Raw genomic sequence first — 22,149 nt, 5'->3', positions numbered from 1 at the left:
TGAATTTGCTCTTATAGCCACATGCTGCAGTCAGATTCGTATGGAGCACTGCCGAAACATATGTACCTTATTTACTTAATACTTAACTTGTTAACGAATAGCCGGTTCGAATAGCCGTAACATTTTAGAAAAATTAATTTTAGCCCAATTTTACAAAACCGAGTGGCATTTTTTGTCCGGCTGTCGGGTATACGATAATGGCGAGCGAATGAAGCGAGTCCCGGTGTTCCGAATTGTTTTTTCGTAGACAGTGGATGAAAAATCATTATATCCATTGCAAAGGACGACAAATCGAGCGGCAAAATGCTTCCATTTGGCCGATCCGTTTATGGGGTCCATTTACGACGTCTATTTTTGGCAATAATGTTGTACGTACATTGCTATTCAAGTATAGCCATTCTAAATTAGATATCGAAATCAATAAGATCTTGCTCGCTAGCAACGTAGTACGTTCCCATTTCAAATAACTATCGAAATACGTAATATAATATGAAAATTTAAAGGACATTCACGCTCCAGCGTTTTAAGGTAAATTATCTGTATAAAATTTACCCTCGCCACACTATAGTCGTTGTGTAAAATGCATTTGTGGAAATATACATAAATATGAGACTCAGTTAAACAAATTCAATATCTGAGTTATTGCCACCATTTTTCTTGTATAATGAAGGCTTCTGCTTGATACTGTTTTGTATACAAATGTGGCGTTCTGATAGGTTTCACTACATTTTTCATTAGTGAGCGCACTTGGCCAAGAGGAAAATTATGACTAATAAAGCGGTATATGTTCGTATGCTCCGGTCAATAAATGGGGGTTTGAGCCCACTAATGGCCTATTTTTTCTTTTGTTTTTTAAGTAATTTCTGTGTTTTTATTGAGCTTGTTTTTGCACTTTTTTGGGGGGCTAGAGGTAGCAGACACCTACCACTGAACATATATCATATTATATTATTACGGCCTTTCTTTATTAGGGACTATCTGCTTAAGGCAACTGTATGCCAATGATAACGTCCGACTCGTCGGTTAGAAAGGGTAATGCAGTAAGAGATTGCAACAGGGAAATGTATTAATGACGTTTCTGCACTTTACTCGATAAGCTAAAATTATTTATTATTCAGTCTGAATAAAAAAATCATCTGCCAGTTTAGCTGGGTAAACTGTAACAACCTAAAGGTTCACTTTTAGTTTGCAATTATGTGTCATGCTCTACTAATGGTTTTCATACCGAGAGGACAGTTCATTGTCTATAATAAATACTCGACTAATAGAAAAGCGTTTTTTACTTGGATTAATACTCTGATTGACAAAGAAGAACTTTAAATGACCGCAGCCTCCTTGTTAGTGAATCGTAGGGATGATGATAATGTTTAAAATATGAAAGGTTTCTGCGCAGATGGCTGAGGTTTATACTGGCCAAAGTCGAGAAGATATAATTTTTTTTTTAAATGAATAATAAATAAAAGACCAGTTCGTGTTCATTTTTCTAAAATTAGTAATACGCCTGGACTGCCTTTTTGAGCTGAGTCTGGCAGATCTCGCGTTTGGACATTTTTATGTGGATAGACCATATTGAAATAAGCACAGGACACTGTGAACCATACGCTTTAAACGTGCCCCCGTTTGCTGTTTTCTTAGCTAATTTTCGAAGCGCGTATGTTACGAACTTGGTCAAACATAAGGTCGGATTGTCGAGAGTCTCAAAACAAATAAAAAATTAATTCAGACTTTCAAGCAAAAGGCCTTGTTCTTGCCTATCCCAACTTTTGTTTCACAAAAAAACATATTTGGTTAATTTCTCAGGAGAATTAAGCAGGTTCGGAAAATAGATGTAACAAAAGTGATAAAAATCAGCGAAAATATTTTTAAGAGGAAATTTAGTAAACGTTTTTTGAGCAAGTGATGGATTGCTTCTTGGGGCTGCCTGTAGAGACTACATTTGTATGAAAATTTCGCTTAGCTTAAATTACATTATCATCAAGCTGGTCGTATCGATTTAAACAGCACTCGAGACTTCTCGGTCGTGAATCCGCTGAAAAGGCTCAAAGGGAAAGGAAGAGGCTGGTATGTGGAAAAATAGTACGCACTCCATAACTAGGAAAGCCTTATAACCGAAGCGCGACTTAGTTTGTTAGGCCATAGACTCCTTCATCCTTACGATTTACTGGTCGAATATAAATATGCTGCTGGCATGCGTATACCTGTGTTACGGAAAACACGCGGAAGCACTTAGTTCTTCCATCTGGCCGTGGTTTTTCAGAAGACAACCAATGCCAGCGGACCAACGATGTGTAAATTCTAGTTATCGAGGTAATTGCGAGTTAGATTAATTAAGCAAATTACCTTGTAACTGCTGTGAGCTTCGTGGTTTTGTTCAAATCGCAAGAGTGTATTGCTTGTTATAGGGTATTTAGGCACTATTTCTAATACGGTTAATGTACGGTGGGTGTTATATAGAGAGCGGTTTAATAAACCGAAGCCTTTTAGAAACGTGTATATAGGATTACTAGCTCCATCAAGACCATCGCACTGGATTCACCTGCTAACGCTGTTATGTTAATAGATAGCACATAGAAATCCATAACCATGAAAGAGTGAAAAGTGTATACAATCCACTTGAGTTTTTCTATGAAAGATACTCGGATAGTTCGTACACTGTGCTAAGACAAATATATATACATAAAGTCTAGGCTAGTCCTGAAAAAGTTCGCAGTTGTTCGGAGATCGAAGTTCAGATTGTTTTTTTTTTTTTAGAAAAAGCCAATATGTGCTGCATATTTTATAACTAATAACAAGAAAATGCTAAGCGAATGCTATGTTTGTTAAGACTCCGACTAAACTATATAACATAGTGGAGTGCTCATTATTACTTATAAGAAGCTAAATGCACTGAACTTCGGACACTTGGATAATCCCATTTTTGCGATATTAAAGAACTAAGAACTTGTATATGCTGATTCCTTGAAAAAGTATTGAACATTATTTCTATTTCTGTTGCGTATAGGCCTGGCTTAGAGCAACGATGTGCCTGTCCATTTGAAAGTCGGTTCAAAGGTGAAAATTCAAAAAAAACCTGTTTCCTATGTCATCTGGTGAAATTATCTTTTCAGTGTGGTTATATTGACAGTAGCTAATTTGTAACACATCTACGTGTTTTGTCATTTGAATTCGATGCAGTATCTTAATTTGAGAAAAATCAGTGTTTCAATGATCTGCCATAAAGTCTAACACGGTGTTTTCTACGTAAAATAGTTAAGTATTTGTGAAAAATATGAATATTTTCGCATTGTCTATTCACTTACAAACGACTCACAACGATTGAGAGATTTTAAGTTACGGTCGACAGCGGGATAAGCTTAAAGAAACGACGGATTAAAGATAGCACAACAATGGCTCAATTATAGTGGGAACACGGAATAATTCAAAGATACGTATGGATATCTGCTACAGAATTTCAGGAACGCTTAAACTGGTATAGAGAAAAATCTGAATTAGCAAAATAACCAACTACGGAAGTATCCTGGTCGAATTTCTAACACATGACCATACAGCATAGCCACGGGATGACTTGGCCAGTGCAACAACGACTCTACCCATAGAGGACGTTGGAAGAATATGAAGAAGACAATCAAACGAGTTACAACGAGGTGATGCAATAACGTTACCTGTTTAGCACTTTCAAGTTCATAAACCAAGTTTATGTTATACAGGTTTGAATCTCTCATTGTTATGTAAGTTAAGAAAAGCAACAGAATAGCGTTCATTAACTTAAAGCATACATGTTCGTAAATCGTGTATGCAATCAGGATGAATAAATGAAAGGTAAAAGTAGTGGTTTATAGGTCAAAGTGAGCGAATGTTTGATGTTCCTTACCACGTGGGCCTTCCGGCCACACAGGCTACCCGATCCTGATATTATATTGGATCAAAATGATTCTCTTAGAAGTGGCGTGACAGAGCGTGCGTTTATTGAGAGTCGCTTACACTAAACGCGTAAGTACTTTATCGTCGCGCCACCTATTGCCTCAGCTATAAACTAAAATTATCTCTTGACTAAAAATGCTTTTGTGTTATGTTAATGATATCACTTTTTGTGAATTGTCATTGGCATTACGTCATCGAAGAAGGCGCAAAGTAATGTTTTCTTCGCAATTTGCCAGAGAAGGGCAATATACTGGAGAGTAATTCTTAAGAGTCCCTAGTGGGCTTCAGCGAAACATCAACTATAAGGCACCCAATACCTTTGGCGGATCCCTCTGCTTCGCCGTAGACAGTTGCTTGGATGCGATGAGAATATTGTTTTATAAGTTTGACTCCAAATGCCTTTTTCTATGGGAAGCTACGTTTGTAGGTGGCCACGAAAACAGAACGAATATTCACTGTTTTCGAATTTCAGGACTGTTTTCGGTGTGCCCCGTGATCAGTACCATGGATTCGTTCGAGCAATTTCCTATGGGTAATATTTAACACTCTTTTCATCAAGTGACATTCTCGACGCTAGACAGTGGTTCATCCTTGATACTTATGTCAAAAATCCCAAGGTGTGTACAGCTCCGCATTGCGTCGAAGACCCACAATACACGACTGGTATGCGTAGAGGTCACTTCACGAATTTCGAAATAAATACGGATACACATTTGTACCAAGTTCGACTTGAGAACTGGATCCATTAGAGTATATGCGGCGGAATGTACGGTCTCGTTTCTTATTAGTGTAGTTAGCATTGAGCACAAAACTTCACAATACGGCTTGCAATAAGCCCCATAAGCCGTTTGCGTTCTTCATTTGATGATTGCTAACTTATAAACCTATTTATTTTTTGTTCTTTTTCTTCCTTGTCTTCTCGACGGCGTTTCGCTTGTTTTCGCACTCCCTCTGATGCATCCCCTCCGAAGCAAACGTTTGTTTGCTTCCTCGGAGCCCCACGTCACCTGGCAGATCATCGACCAGCTCTTTTGGGTTTCGTCACTTTCCTAATACTCAACAAATTTTTTTTACCGGACAGCTTTGCTAACACTTTTCCTTGCCGTTTTTTTTGAAATTCGAATATATGTTCAAATAGACGTCTTGATATGGTCCATAGATTTTAACGGATGTCACGCAACTTATGAGATACGAAGGAAGTTCACGTTATACAATACTAGAATTATTTTTACTGATATTGTTCGTTGCATTTCAAGTTTGCAATAGGGGATAGTTGGACAGGAAGAGGGTATGGAACCAATGTCCGAGCCGAGCTATTTTAACTGATTCAAGGTTGCTGCAATCATGTCAAAACGTAAGTATAGTTTAATAGACACTGTGAGACTCAAATGGTCTTCAAAGATTTAATTATACTATATAGGACTATAGCAGATTTAGAACAGCTAACCGCTAACGCAGCTAGTAATTAGCGTAATAAAGTTCTCATTGTAAGCGTTATCCTGTGAATCACTGTGAGCTCAGAAAAAAAAGAAGGCCGAAATAGCTACTTCATCTTTTAGAGGAAAAGGATTAGGGAAATAAGAGGACCTGAATTTAGTGCATAAAACTCCGGCTAAAGTCTCACGTCACAGTAGGTTAAAATACCTAGAAATGAGGTATGGTGCCCATAGAAGAGATTTACACATAAACCTTTTTCAGAAGAAGGAAGAAACTTGAGAGTAAAAGAAGGCTAAGTGTGAACCTTCAAAGTGATTTTACTCATACAGGACACAAGTAGTGCAATTTAAAAATTAACTCATTAGGTACGTGTTGCCTGGCAACGTTAATATTAACTCTCATTTGTTACATATAAATGTTACGTCCCGCGCGCAGTTGTTACTGAGTGCTGTGAGTGTGTCATTTTTGAAGTCAATCCACTTTAGCGTTAGATAAACGAGTTGAGCTGTCAACGCCACTAATGCTTAGCATCAAGCCATTTTTGTTATATTTTACACAGAATATTTTTTTTGTTTTTTGTCTTTTTCAATGACCTATAGCCCTACGATTCGCAAAAAAAAAGCACCAAGTAAAAAGACTATTATTTGCCCTTTCTTTGATAGGTTACCTTTCATGCTAGGCTTCAATTATTATTTGCTTACAATATTTATGATGTCTATGCCTGTCACATTATATAGTAACTCTCCCTTATTTTAAGGTAACTATTTATACATAGCACTAGGAAAATGCAAGTTTTCCATTGTTGTTATGAAAAGTTGAGATTGACGGGAAATTCGTCAGGAAGTTAATATGCTGAAAATCGTTGCAAGCGGAAGGAACTGTCCTATTGAGAAACGCGAGAATTTATCAAGCCGACCAATGAATTATAAATAGCTTGTTTAAAAACTGGGCTGCGATACATCAGCCTAAAATATCCCATTCTTCAAAGAAATTGACATTTCTACTTCCCAGTAAGTGAACAACTAGTGTTCTGAACTTCTTTCTTAAGTTGAAAAGTAGATTCCTTCGAAATGTGTGTTATATCACGCTTCCTAAAATATTTTCTATAAAAAATGTTTTATTGTATATTTTAATGGAGCTAGAGTTCATCACACTATGACGATAAAAAGTCCGTTCGTTATTGTTTTCTGTATTAATTTCGTAATCGTTCGTTGGAAAAGCCGTTCTTTGTTCTATATAGCTGTTCTCGTTTTATCCAGATCACCTGTTTTGTCCTTACTCTCGGTCATAAACGGGCATACTAGATAGTAAAAAATCATGTTCTTGAATCCCACTATATTATTTCATATATTTCTCGATGCCAAGAAGCTGCGAAGACATTTTTTGGATTGAAGATGCTATTTGGGAGACCATGTTATCGTATTTGGGCGGATCGTTGGTTTTGATCGATCTGAAATAAGATGTCTCGAAAATTCTATTGTAAAATAAACCATTGGGAAGGTGGCCGTTCATACGCCAAAAGAATATCAAATAAGTTTAGTTGGAGGACCGAATTATATCCCAAGCTTGGATGAAATAGAATATTGTTTAGTACACATAACAAACTGATAAGCGAAGTAAACGGATTCTAATTGTCTACCCTACACGTTTTTTTTTTTAGGTTATAAAGATTTTCTAATTCGCGTTTTAAGTTCTGCATATTAGAAGTATTTTGGTTTCAAACTGAACAGTTCGTAAATGTTACGTAGAAGGCCGTGGCAGCAAACGTTTGTGTTTACTGCCATAAAACAAAGCATTACAACTATGGTTTCAATACGCTTATAGTAAGTTAAAAAAAAAAAAATCAAGAATCGTTAAGCGAGATATCGCGTAAAAAGTTCCGTTCAAAGACTGTTTGAAAAGATTGTTGTTTTAGATAGCCTTTTACTTAATTTGTGGCGAGAATTTTGTCTTTACATATAAAAGATAATGAAATAGTAAAGATGTACTATACATATCAATCAACAATAAACCTAACGTATAAGTGTTAAAACGGCTATAAATACAGGTTGACAAAGCGCACCCTTACATATTGATTGGCTGCTGAAAACGACGTAATTAAACATGTTCTTCCTACACAGCGGATCAGACCTCCTCGACCACATAGTCTCTTATCATATTGTCAAAGTATAACTCAAGTTTTGTTATAATGAGACAAATGAGATCAAAATATGTTGATGCATCGAAGAGATCCTTTGAATTAATCTGCTAAGACTATGAAGACTTTTCCATTTTGTAGGTCTTATCTTTCGACTGTGTTCATCACTGTGCGTGAAAGGCTTTTAATACGTATTCGATAATGACGGTACCTTGAGTGTCAGGGCTTTTTTACTCACAAGATAAAGAAGTCACGTCCTTACGTACATTACGCTTAGTAGCTCCGCATACTGTGTATGCATGTTGAGTACCTATGAAGTGTCGGTATTTAGAAGACAATTCAGGAAATTTCGAAACCAACTATTCCATGGAAATTCTGTGGGTGCTATTCGTCTGTGGCATTGTAGGCATCATAATGTCGTTTTGCATCATGCTTCAATTAAATATGAACGAAAGGTTTTTACTCTAAGTGAGTACCTGTTTGTGGCGACCTGTTCGTTTTCATAACTTGTAACTCTAAAGTACTGTAAGTTGGATCATAATAAACTTATTTGGGACAATAGTTCAATATGCAAGAGACTCATCTATAAGGTGCCTTGAGAATTATCTTCAATTTTGATTGGACTGTTTGTTTTTGCGGATCTAATTTAGCCTGAAATAAACCTAGGTTTTTATCTTTTCTAAAATATAACCTAAGTATCTAAAGAGGTGTTCACAGATAAAAACAACACATGGCGGCAGCATACCTCATGGTGAACTCAACTGGCCAGTCGAATATATCAGGGTGTATTTTCTGCATCCATGTCACCTCTGCCGGTTCTTATGCAGGAGTGTTAGGTAAATTTCTTTTAGTGTATACAGTTACGCAAATAAATTAGCATTTACACTCGTTGCACAAAGTCTACAAGATGGTCCTTGACCTTTCCTTATCACTTTCAGGACGACTGCTTTTGAATCTCGCATTCTTCCACAAAGGCCTAAGGTATACCCACTTTGGCTCTCGCATCAAACTTTAAAGTGTCGTAATGTGCATGGGACGCTTTGCTGAGCGTACATTTTAAGACATTGCAGGCAGCAAAGTGGTTTACTTGTCTGCCGGATGATCTGATTGCTTCAACGTCTGATCCAAGCTACATCGCCGACTAAAAGCAGCAGCCCCATGCATTGTCCACTAATATCTACAGTGAATTTGTTTTATACGCGGGCTTTTTATTGCGAGTTTCGGCAGCAATCTATAGCTTGAGCACTGCGCTGGAGCGATTTGCGACATTGCCCCTATAGAAGCCTCACACGACTACAATCAATCATGCGACGAAGCGTTACGCAATTTTTTTATATTGTCTTGCCTTAGGGGTACGCCCTCTGAGATCGAAAAAGGTTTGCTGAACGACAGATTGCATTTTAGAGCGTTCAATACCTGAGCCAATATAAGAAAAGCTTTACATTTAGAAATTTACTATGATCTATTCAAAATTGCTTGAATATTATTTCGTACGGGCTATAGAGTCCGCAGAGGATGAGCTCACTTCACTGATTGGTATATTTCGAAAAATCAAATCCTTTGATCTCCATTCAATCCTTGTGACTTAATGCTACTCAATACCTCCCTTTGGGGTTGTATGAAAGATCAGATTTAAACGAACAAATCAGTAGCTATCCAACAACTAAAAGCCAATGTGCGAGCAGTGATCAAGTCACTCGATCATGAAATATATATATATATATATATATATATATATATATATATATATGATAGAAACTGTTGCCCAGCGGGGAGCTCGGAGACGGTAAAGTAAATCGTGATTGTAGCTGAAAAATCTTTCAAGGTTGCTTTCTTAATAACCACTTTTATCTATGTTTTTATGTGAAAGAAACATATTCATATGATAAAATCCTTTATACTTATAATATTTTTAGAGGCTATCCGTTTAACTTGAACAATTAACATCCGGTCGACAAAGTTTGTAATTCCTGTACTTACGTTAAAAACTATTGGTATAGCCGCTTTGATCTTCACATTTTTGTATTGGTATTAGCTAATGATATGTGGAGGGGGCAATGCTTCTCGTCCATTTCACGTATTTAAAATGGCTCGTGTAATACATTACGCAATACATTTGTTTATATAATCACATTTGTGGATTGCACGGACTGACTATGAATTTCTCACATAAAACACAACGCTAAAATTGTTGCTCAACAGAAACAATAGACGTTCCTTTAACTCTTGTTATACATACCCTATCACACGTTTCTATGAAAATACATAATAATAATAGAAAATATATAGATTAATAATGCATGCAATATGACAAAATAAATAATGAACATTCATTCGTATGGCCCCTATGTCATAACATCCACAAACTCAGAAAATTTAGAAGGAATAAAAGTTTGCACCATAGTTTTCTAGTTTGCGACGGCATCAGTGCTTGATGCTCCTGAACGAAGGGGCAACAGCCTTCATAGTATTTGTCACAATTTTTCCTGCATCTATTGCAAATACACCTCTCACTAAGTTCATGCAAGCGTTCGTCCGTACATAATTCGTGGAAGCTCTCAATAGCGAAATGGATTACTATGTGAAGATCTATCCGCTCCGGTTCTTCCCAGCCATTGTCTCTTATTGCCCTCATCTTCTGAGACTCCGCCTCGGAAAAACCTCAGTTGCCGGAAGTCCAGCGAAATATCAAATCTTCGATAACTAGCGGTTTGGTAGTAAACTAGTAGATTTCTTGTCGTAATACGATTGTTGATTTAGAGTAAGTAGGAGGTTTCAAATTGGTTGGATAATCCGAGATTTTCTATAGGAAATCCAGCTTCTATTAAGCTCGAAAAGCGCTACCGGAGCCACTCTGGGGCTGAGCAATCGGCGTGTTTTCATAAGGTAAAGACAACTTGGGGTCGCAATGATCGCACAAGATGCTGCCAACGTTTTTCTATATCATTTTGTAATGTGCAAGATGAAATCGTGACCATTAAAGGAGACGAGTAACCCAACTTACAGAATTTGTTAATGTGTCGAAGAAAAATCCGGCGAGAGACAATATGCCGCCAGTCACGGTCCTGCCTACCCTTCGAAACTTTACGTCTCCGATCTTATTCAGGTTGATCGTTAACTCCAGTTGCGTGACCTTCGTGTAAGGTCTAGTCCCTGCTGCACCTCATAGTCCGTGAGGGCCGCGCATTACCAAGTCATTCGCGTAGAAAATAAATTCGACTAGGTTCCTTAAGCCTCTTATTCTGTCAAAAAGATTTTGAAAGCAAACCAAGTACAAAAACGGACTTAAATCATTATTTTAGGACAAGCCAGTCATTTGGAAAAAACATTCAGCTCAAGCACTCGGTCATCAATGCCAATATCGTTTCCCTGTAGGATCGCAGCTGAAGTATGTGGAACCAAATCTCTGGGTGCAGCATCGGCATCGATCACATCACGCTGAATACGCCGGTTCTCGTAAGTTATTTTGAGGTTTTCATTTGCGAAACACGATTAGAGCCCCAATAGTGTAAGAATTAGAGGATTTAACGAACCCCTGTGTTCCTGTAAGTTCACTTTAAATAATAATCAAACAACAATACAAACTTTAGATTTAATCCATTCAGTTTCGGAAGAACTTGTTACATGAACATAGTCGTCGGCTGTAAGCCTTTGGAACTTCATTGGAAATGGAGATGTTCAGCGTTGTTTGACAACGGAATAAAAACTGAGATTTATCGTTCATGCTTAGCTAAAGCCAAAGCTAATGGTTGGTTCAATGTAGTAGAATAGAAAGGAAAGGGAGCGAATTGATTCTGCAATTAATTTGATTCTTTGCAATCTTCTCATAGGATATAATACTTTGCTATCGTCTATTGCAATAAATCGATTCGATATCCGGTTAGTGTAGCAGTTCGTATAAAATTTCGGTTCCCTTACGAGAGCTACTGGGTACTTCGTAAGGAATGCATTCGTTACTTGTCACGAAATCGTGACTACCCGCGCGTGAGAATAGTAATGGTTTCCTTCGGACTAAGCACCGTAAATTGGATAAGCATCAAGTTTTTAGCATGAGGAATGTATACTTCACAAGCATGTATTTTATATATACGAACCTTAGAAGCCCTGATGAACAGAAAACGCTTGAGGGGCTATATGCAATAGTTCTACGTGGCTTCACAGGCGGGCCTCCACATGGTATTTAGCATCGGGGACTTATATGTAGTTCTTATATATATATATATATATATATAGACAAACAATAGTTGACTACATATGCATGTTGTGACTAATTTTCTTGTGTATATTTAATCATCTATTCTGATTCGTGCTGAGAAACGCGCAGGGACGACGCAGTTTGGTCCTATAGCAACGCATCATCATAAGCACACAAATGGATATGTAATAAATTTTGAGAAATTTATTACATTTAGCCAAAGCTTTCGATATGAAAAAAAGCCCAAAATATGCAGAGAACTTGATGCCCCTATGCTTCGTATAAAACAATTGTTATCATTAAGAAGTAAATAGCGATTATTGCTCCTTTAGATCAAGCTCAGGAGGAAGCTTTAAGGATACATTTCTCTTCCGGCCTAGAGTTAGCTCTAGAAATGCGGAAACTGAAACTGTACAAATACAAAAATAACTTCATATAACGATATTGTGCCTTTGACAGCCCATGAATCGTGCGACATCTACACTGGAAGAAACACGATGAACAACAGAATAACTAGATCAGCTTCCTTCCATTAAGGATGCACCTGTTATTAAACCGTAACTATCGAGCGATAACTCTGATCGTCGCTTCTAAATCCCGGGATTCGAAACACAGCATCCGCAGCAAAGCTAGAAAACACCTGGCAAAAAATCTCAGCCTTGGAACTGCAGTAAAAGAAGTAATTATTTATTACGACAGGGCTGCCCTTCAGCATAGCCCGATTATCAAATATATTCCTAAATACCAATATGCTTATTCAAACCAGGTTTGTTGTTCTGGTCGTTATCTTCCTCTACCGCGAGGCTCCTGATTAACATAAACTGACAGCATAACGACTGGTAATAAAGCATTTAATTTATTTACTATCTACAAGTGTTAAATTCTAAGGCCACTAGATTGTACGAAGGTAAATTTTTAACTATAATAACTAATCATGTGGTACACTGATAACAATTGCGCTATTTCAGCAGTGTAGCTCAAACTGTTTTTCAGTGTGGCCTCCTGAGAAACATACATAGAAGCTTTTAAATGTACATACTACATGCTAAAGGTACATATATAGAAGATTTTAAATTACAATCAAGTGTACTATAGTAAATCGTTTATCATTTTCTATGAAAAAAAATTAACATCAAGACATGTAAATGAGTGTCTCGATGCATGCCGTCTATATATAACTTCACTACTGAAACGCTATCAAAATGCGTAAATTCTCTGAGTCCAAAATCGAATGGGCTCACCTCCGAAGCTTGGATCTGGGTATGAATGAAATGAAATGTTGGCTGCTAGAACATTGCCATATCACCTCGTAGCGAAACATCATACGGATTCTGTGGGTATACGGGCGTTATGCCCGAAAAACTTTTTGCCTGGCTTCTTATAGATAGAAAAAAACAAACCAATCTTCTTGTACTGGCCTTTTTGTCCTGAAATTTCACTGCTGCTGGCCAAGTCTTGGAACTAGAATTGTTATGCTGACCACGTCCCTTGTTAGTGAACACCACCAGTGGGAGGACCAGGCATACGTAGCAAAGCACATAATGCAGTCGAAAAAATAAAGATTAACGTGATTTAAGGACAAGGTCAGATGTTAGTAAATGAGGAGCGAATAGCTACCATTAAATATTGCACGTAATGGTAGAATTTGTTGAAAAGTGTATCTTGACTTTGGTTTACGCGAGGCGGCTCATTTGACTTTAGTTTCACAGTAATTAGCTAATAAAAAAAAAAAGTGAACTGTACCACGCGGATGCAAGAAGTGCAGGTTACGAACCAGAGGTAGACCAGGTGGTTCAGGACAATTTCCGGGAAACAAAGGTTATGCATAAGAAAATCTGAAAACCTTTTCCTTAGAAAAGGTATTTAGACTCCGAAACCTGAAGCATATAATATAGTTTTTCGTGAACTCTTTTACATATCTGGCAATTACTCGATGGCTAAATCATACGTTCAGTGAATCAAACAGATTTAACGCCCTTCGACTGAGCTAAATATTAAAACTTTCTATACACCGAGAGCGTTTGTCTTACGCACTCAGACGCATATTGCCAACAAGAGATCAATGTATGCATTTATAATGCATAAAAAAAAAAACAAATGTTTAACACCGCTTGTTGATGATCGATTGGTAATTGTTAACTTCGAGTAGTCTGCGACTATATGATTTTGGTTCATATAGTAATAATAGCTGCGTGAATGTCTGAACACTGATTTAATAACAAGTAGGAAGCTGAATATGTGAGGCGAATACTATACATTACAGTTTACTTCCTAGAAATAAACAGAAGAGGTCTGCAGTAAGGTAGCGACAAAAAGATTCTCTTTGTACGTCGGTCTCTATAGCCTATAACTGTAGATGAAAAAAAAAGAATAGGTATCGAGTTAGTATTAGACTATATCGTCTGCTGTGACATGTTACGTCTGAAAACGTAACGTTACAGACTGTTAACCCTTTTCACCAAAGAGATTCAAGTTTCCAATTTTATGTTTGACATTTGACTGATGATTGGAACTAGTCATCTTGCTATTTACAGATATACACAGAGGTGTTATAAGCAATCGGTACGGTAGTATGTACGGCCAATGCTGTAGCAAACAATAATAAGCTTTCCGTTCAAACCTTGTCAATGACATAGACTACACGACAAATACAATCAACTGTTCCTGTATATATAAGTAGCTTTATCGGCAAGTTGAATGCTCGACTGATAAAGGGGTTCCTGTTTACTTTTCAAGCACAATATTCCTCAACACGATTCAGTCAGTTCCGACAAAGCTATCCTAGAACGAGAATCAATAAAGTGTATTCTTGACATGTGCTTTCGAATGTAGATCCAGTGTGAAGAAAGGTGTTCTGCAATAAACCTCCTGACATCCTTAGACAAAATCAGCAATAACTGGTGCATTTGTGCGGTGAAGTTATTTTTAGTCATTCTTTCACCAAAACTTTTCCAAGAAATCCCCTTGTCAGGAGCACACTTACCCAGCTTGGCTGTGACGGATGGCATTCAGCCGGCTCATCGCAATGCACCATGCATAATATACACGCCTTTGAAACTTCAAACAGGTCGGAAAAGGAGTCCTTACACAGATCAACACAGAAGGTAGCAGATGCTGTGAGAAATTACACGTCATCGGGAAATCGTCGAGTATTAGGAGATGAAATAATCACAAACTTCGTTCTCAAAATGTGTGGCCAAATGTCACAGAAAAAACGACTCAATTAAGGTGTACCCTTGTGGCAGTAGTATATGGGGTAGCAACGAGCGGCATGCGACGTCGAACGTGTCACGGTAATCGCTTTAACTACGAATGTTTCTGACCTATAGTACTTCAGCAATGAAAACTCTCGCGTTAACTCAAAGAAAGATTTAGGAAGGTGCAAATTCGTACAATCGGCATTATACTTCACTCTCTAGGCATAGGCGTTTCCACTAGATAGTGTCTTATCACCTAGGTGATTTAATAGTACCTAGATTTTTTTAACAATTAATTTAATAGTATCTAGATTTAATAGTACCACTTCCACGTTGCTTGATCGAAACCTGTACAGCCGATTTATATCTGTCATTGTGATTGCACATACGTATCACTCCTAAATCGTCTTCGTGAATATGGAATCGAACATGTCAGAGGTGATTCAAAGTGAGGAAGTTCTTGTCGAACGTTCTGTTTACGTTACTGAAGTGCTGAACGTGTGAACGCGCGCACCGGGATACAAGAAACACATCCAGTTTAGCAGGGGCTCACTTAATCTTGAGACTAAAGGGACATCAGATAAGCAAATCTGTGTTTTCACATTAACTAATTGGCCGGTTCTGCTGACCGCCGTGACTTCGTATGCGGTTGCAACACAATCGCAACGTCTCACTATAGAAAAGTAAGGGCGAAAAATTTTTTTATCAATAACATAATATGCAGTACGTTTTAGATGAACCCTAAGTTGAAAACCTAGTATGGAATTTTTTTTATAGGGCGAGACGCTCTGGTTACTTATAGCGAAGCTTCTCTGTGTATAAAAAGTAAGCCCTTTCAAGCTTTTCATAAACGAATAAATGATCATGACGGCCAAGCACAAGTTACGGTGCTAAAACCATGAACGGAAAATTTTATTAGCAATTATTATTAAGTGCTTTCCAGCCAGTTTTTTTTTTACTCTCTTAATAGGTGTTGCTGTCCCATTGCAACATCTATTAAGATATTTGATTTAAAATAAGAAAAACAGCAATGAAAATATGTTAGGTAGCAGGTTCTGTTACCTGCTAGTAGTAGCATGGAGTAAAGGTTCTTAATTTTTTTGCGGTATCGCCTCAGACGGCTGGCTCCTTACACGAAACGAAATCCGCTAGTTTAACAAGTTGAGGACTTTCTTTCACTGTCCGGCATTGCTCCGAAAAGTCCATAATGTTGTCTAGATGTATGATTACCATTAAGTTCGAGAGGCACTTCCCATCCGTGCTGAGATGCGAAAGATCCCACAGAACAAAAAGCAACTACCTTTTCTACTATCTTCATTTTTTTTTGTGTAATACTGCCGAGGCAGTCATGGCAACTGCCTAGAAATCTTTTGATTTTAGCATGATTTCCACAGTTTCTTTGCTCGCCGTCCTTTGTGACGCCTCTGCCCTCCTCGCGTCGCATCTGCTTGCTGGAAATTCATGTGCTCAGCCCGCCTTTTCTCCACGTACGCAGAAGATGCACATAGTAATCTACGTTTCGCTTATCTTTGCTATTTATTCCTAAAACGGACCGCAGTTGGTCACAGCATCTATCAGTGCTGATTTCAGAGCGCATGGCCATGCCTTTTTGTCGATATCTGGTGCATCAAATGGTCCTTTTTCTTGCCACTTATGCAAAGTAGTTTTTATGCTCTTGCTATTCTAGTTTCTTCTCATGTAGTAGGCCTCATGGCAACAATTTGGCAAGAATTGGGAGGATTGCCGTGAAGACAGTTCGTTAAGCTCAGGCTACTTTGGTTGCTACCGTTCTTTGGGCAAAAAGCAGAATCCCTCTATCTTTCTCTTTCTACCGACAATTATGTTAATTGAAACGAGAGCAGTATAGGATGCAACAGATTTAGCTACTGTCGATAGTCTTACTCTTTCCGGCAGCACTCCTCTGGGCTTAACCTCGCAAAATTTACAGCGCTCTTCTCGACCTTTTTCGCTGGGTATTTTACATCTGCGCCTTTCTTGACTCCTATGTCGAAAAGATATCTGGGTTTTCTTTTAATTTTAATGATACTTTATTCCAACTAGAGATTCACTCTCCTCTTAGCACCCGTTCTTATCAGTCAAATAAATGGCCTCACTTTTTTTCGGGCGCAACCTGCCTTCCAGCATAACCTTTATTGTGGTCGTTGTAAGCTCTGCCTCATTCTGGAAGACGTTCTTGTTTCGGGCAGTGATGCGCAAAGCCAGGTCATCGACATTATCTATACACTTGACTCCTTTCAATAGGCCCGTTACGCTAAGGACGTCATCACTAGAAAGATACCACAGAATGTAACGATCTCTGGGGTGTATCCACCGACATGTCCCGCCTTTCGCGGTCCGTTTTCAACACCCCATTTGTTAAATCCAAAAGGCTCGGTACCCGTAGCCCGGAAAAGAATCTATATTTTCCGTGAAGCGCCCTCTTAGTAACTCCTGGGCAATTTGTCGCGTTGGAGACATTCTCCGCATTTGAAAAGATTAAGAGCATACATTTCTTACCTCCTGGGGCGTTTCTTATAGTGCGCTCTATCGAAAATCGGTTTCACGTTTAAACCCCTTCATGTCTCTAAGCACAGTAGGCAAACACGTTAGTAAGCCGTCATGGGGACGCCAACGTACATCTGGAACAAAAAACTCACCTGTTTTCTTCGGCCTGTATGGTAATCGCAAAACTGTTATAGGAAGAAGCTAATCGGTGATGAAAACAATAGGCATAAATAAAAAAAGTACCATGAGATTGGTGCTACGTGTTTTCCGATTTCTCAAGTACTTATGGCCATAAACCTGTGTGAAAAAACTCAGACTGACTTGATGTGTGCAAGTAGCTCTAGCTCCTTGTACACATTCCCTTTTTGTCATTTACCGAGGTTAACGGCTTAAAATTATGGAAAATTGTGTTTTTGTTCTTTATTTATTTAACACCTTCAATAATTTCATTATCTAAACAAGTCTTTGTAATCACCTATTTTTTGGTGTAGTATCAAGGGTTTACCTTCAGTAGAAGTCTAACCGGACTGAGTCCTGGTGGAGCGGTATGGCAGCTAGAGGAATAGCTATCTATTTAAATAAAAATAATACCTTATTTCTCTTAAATCTATCTACTTCTTTTTCCTGCTTAATATCTGGTGATGAGTTATGCAAACGCTGGTATTTAAACCACCGTGGTAGCGTACTCGTTAATAATGGTTACCACACCAATTCACATTTAAGACGGACGCATTAGCCATCCATACCATATCGCACTGTAAATACAGAAATAGGCCTCAAGATATACTTCGTTACCGTCTGGCTATTTGGCTTTTTTTAAGACGACACGGGTAACCACGAAGATATAATTTTGCAACGGAACTTTCTCATTCTTGCATATAACACATAAACTAGTAATCTAGAAGGTTTAAATTCATTACAGCCTAAAGATCAAAAAGGGCTATATGAGTCAAAATTTATTAAACGGTAATATTCAGAGAAGCCGCTGCCTAGGCAGAAGCGGAATTAAACTAGTACACGAGTTAAGGACTCCTACGTAGTCTGGCTTAAGATGAGAAAGCAATAAGTGATACATTTTTGAGAATTAGATAGACATCTATTCCGTTAGCCCACACGGCCCAAAGTGGTGAGGCAACATGAGCCACTAATGATTCTGTTCGCATAATCTTAGTTAAACATTTTTCCAAATTTTCAGTTGTTTCTGTAAAGAAAATAGATGATAGAATGATGTGCAACTAAGCATGCGTTCAAAGACACTGTAACTGATGTTGTTTTGTGAGAATTAGTATTTATGGATTCTGTCTCCTCTCTTCTTCGCTGGAGCTGCTAGTACAAACGGCTGTCCTACTGGAATGACATTCCGTGATAGCCCGACAGGCCCGCTTGGCGACCGGCCTGCATTACCCGTAATAGGCCATTCTTTGTGAATGTAACAATATTTGGCATTGTAAATAATTGCCCGCGTACACTTTCTGCCACTACATCGTGGATTGTAATCATTCTATCGCAAGCAGTAACAAAGTTCTGTTAACCCATACCAAGTGGAGCTTTGAATTGCCCAACGCCAAGCGCTGTAGCTTGTTCGAGTAGTGGTGTAAAAAAAATTGCTCTTAGGCTTGTGATTATTTTCGATTAGCGCAAGTGGCTTTTCTAGAGAAAAGCGAATGGTTTCGATGAAATACTTAAAACACTATTTCATCTAAATGCGTTTAAAGAACCTTTCCCTCCAGCGGGGCATCCATTTAACATTATCTTCGTTGAAATACATTCAAGGAAACACAAATACGGCAGAACTGTATTTTTGAGCATACGAAGGCGAGTGTTGCAGCAAGGATTTCGTGCTCTCAATATTATTATTATTAGAAAAAAAAAGAGTTCCGTTGTTTAACCGCAATTACTTTCGCAGCATCCATGATCGTAAGAAGGGATGTCTCGTCTGGATTGAAGATATCTAAGGGAGCAGCATTGCATGACTCTACCAAAGCTTCGATATTTTCGAAGCAGATTTGACCGCTTCCTCATTAAAGCTCATTATTGCGCGTGAAGAAAATATCTTGTCGGGCTATCATATAGAAATTCATTGTATAATACCTCCCTCCCTGCAGCCTCGTCGCGGTCCCAACTGTGTCGTAAGTTCATGTCGGTCGTTTAGCAAACTTACTTTGAGTATAGGACGATCTTGCATAATCTTACCCATTGAATAAGGTTTACGACTAATGTAGCCTCTTGACATGCATTAAACAGACGGCACCAATGTACGTATAACGAAGCAAGCTCGTCTAAGTTAACAGCAGCTGTAGCTTATTAGACAGCTGACGTTGCATCGTGGTCTTGCTTAGCCCAAATTCACCAACTGCTCCCTTAATGGCAGGACATCTGCAATACCTGCAGTTATTTCTCGCACATCCAGCTGCACCATCATTTTTCTTATTAACATTCGCTTTTTTTTTCTATGTACCCACCATTTTTGGTGCTATGTTGTTTCCTAACAACGACGGAATGGGGTACAAGCAAGTAGAATCCTGTACGAGCAACGTATTAAAGTGGGCTGTTTTTAACGATCCTTTAATATCGCTGGTCAAAGAACACGCCGTTCAAGTCCTTTAGGAACCTGACATGTTTAAGCAGGTAAATAAAATTCGTTTAACAATTTAGTACATTTTCCTGCTAGATTGCGTAATTTGACAACGTCACATCGACGGTGCTTTTAGCGAATACGGACGTTATGATTTGTTCCAAAGATAACTTGATATTGTCGCGCATAAGCACGAAATAACAACACACTGGTTTAGTATAATATAGACACGCGTATATATATATATACCCGCTAGAAAAGCCTGGTTTGTAGACAACTTAATCCTTTTCATTAATCTGTGTAGCAAGCAATACTGGCCCATAGAGCCCGACCCTTTGCGTAATCATATATTATAGTACACTCTAATGACTTTAATGAAGCACAACTTGTTTTGACCTTAACAGTGAAACGTAGCTTTTATAGGCACATCTGTGATAAAAATAAGGTATTTATTTTGCTCTTCTATGACGCGTCAGAGGTTCGAAGAAGGAAAACTCCTGGCTATTCAAAATGCTCCCACTTTTTGTTAAAGAATAAATGCAATGACACAGATTGCGCTTAGTAACTGAAAAAAATGAATGAATTCATACGGTATTAGAATTGTCGGTTAACGTTCTCTGATCGAGAAAACCAGAATGGCCCGCATAGCCGCGCTCTCCCGTACATGAATCACCGGAAAAAAAAACAAAATGATGTGCTGAATTTTCTGTCAATGGCAAGGTACTAATTTTTTATTGGCAGCTGACTGCCACAGAACGAGCAATGCAGCTTGGTCCATAAAATAATAATTACTGAGATCATAGTAGGTTAGTAATCTATTTTTATCACTTTCGTAACGCTACGCCAGAGGATATTGTGAACCTTTACACCGTAAAATAGTTAAGTTATGAAATGTCTTTTGGTTGAGTATCTTTTATTTCTTGATAATAAATTTGATCTTATCGCCTTTAAATGGGAGGAAACAAAGTAGTAACGTACAAGGCATCGTTCAACTGATTCCGTGTTCGGCGCCTTATCTATCACGCCGATAGTCATAAAGTAGGCGAGAAGAACAGGCTTGAGTCAATTAGTCAATTGACTATAAATAGCCCACACATACGATACGAGTCATCGAACTGTCTTTGAATAGACAGGTCTTTTTGTTGGTCTGCACACATATGCCGCACGCTTCATACATTTTCGAACTAATTAAGAATCTCAAAACTTGTTTCTAAAGTTTGTTGTTTTAGAGCAGAACTACACAACCAGACTGCCCTAGTCGAGTCTGATTACATATATACTCTATGCTCACCATCCCTTGCAAGACCCATTTTCCTATCCCCTGTTTCCAAGATAAAAAGGGACGACATACTTTGGCTGTCAGTCGATGACAGACTAATTATGACTAGAAGTTCAACTGTTATTTGTAGGCTCCTTTTTCTCGTATGGATTGAAACTCAGGACGGGAGAACAGATGAGATGGCTGGAACGGTTGAGATCGAAGAACCTACACTGTTTTGTTGTTTCCGGAGAGGTGATCGAAGTTAATGAGGACAGCTGTATTAATATACTATGTATTAGCCTTAGCACTTGCTGACCACCTGACTTGGCCATGGTTTTTCATGACTTTTACGCACGGAAATATATATACTCCTTTTCCTTTCCCACACAACCTTTCCTAATGTATAATGCATTACAGTCGGTCAGCCGAAACCTTTTAGATGCCGCAGGTAATTTTTATTTAAATGCTTTTCTTGGCCGAACACTTCGTGTTCTTCTTTAGAAGTCCTTCGAAGCCAATTTTCGTGCTCGTTTTCGTAGCAGCTTCGAACAATTTACTGGCGTCATTGGCATACTGGTAAAATTTCCTTTCCTAAGAGACATTTCTTTTTTTGAGACTCTTAATGAGATTTCAGGTTAACCGACAATATCCCGCTCACAAATTCAAATCTTTAGTATGGTTCACATCTGCGCTTTTTTGCACTGGAATTTTGATTATCCTCTCGTTTTTACGTTTCTTTTGACGTCTACCTTTAGAATTGAAGAACGAACGTCAACATACAACTTTTGGGCTTGCACACGAAAACCTCGCTACAACGGTTCTCTTCTTATAGAAAAGTCTCGTAAAATTGTTCTACGTAGTTGTCCATACTTAAACAAATGGCTCGCTATAGAACTGACTTGTGATACCATCGTTGCTGCC

The 22,149-nt window shown here is 38.3% G+C and overlaps 1 long non-coding RNA gene across 14 annotated transcripts in view; it reads left to right on the top strand.

The window, feature by feature from the left end:
* Nucleotides 1-12,556, top strand: part of LOC147757191 (uncharacterized) — a 37,797-nt gene extending 25,241 nt beyond the window's left edge. For 4 of the 14 annotated variants that reach the window (XR_015322788.1, XR_015322782.1, XR_015322787.1 and 1 more), the window contains 3 exons: nt 5,178-5,275; nt 10,798-10,951; nt 12,150-12,556. This is a non-coding gene — a long non-coding RNA (uncharacterized LOC147757191). Of the gene's footprint in view, nt 1-4,393; nt 4,454-4,892; nt 4,957-5,177; nt 5,276-6,115; nt 7,005-8,433; nt 9,481-10,797; nt 10,952-12,149 lie in introns of those variants that run through there. The other 10 variants (XR_015322776.1, XR_015322775.1, XR_015322774.1 and 7 more) reach the window with 8 other exon arrangements.
* Nucleotides 12,557-22,149: the final 9,593 nt, after the last annotated feature.

This window comes from Varroa destructor, unplaced genomic scaffold (assembly GCF_002443255.2).
Source record: "Varroa destructor unplaced genomic scaffold, Vdes_3.0 BEIS01000003.1, whole genome shotgun sequence".
Taxonomy (NCBI): domain Eukaryota; kingdom Metazoa; phylum Arthropoda; class Arachnida; order Mesostigmata; family Varroidae; genus Varroa; species Varroa destructor.
This window is presented reverse-complemented; position numbering and strand designations above follow the sequence as displayed.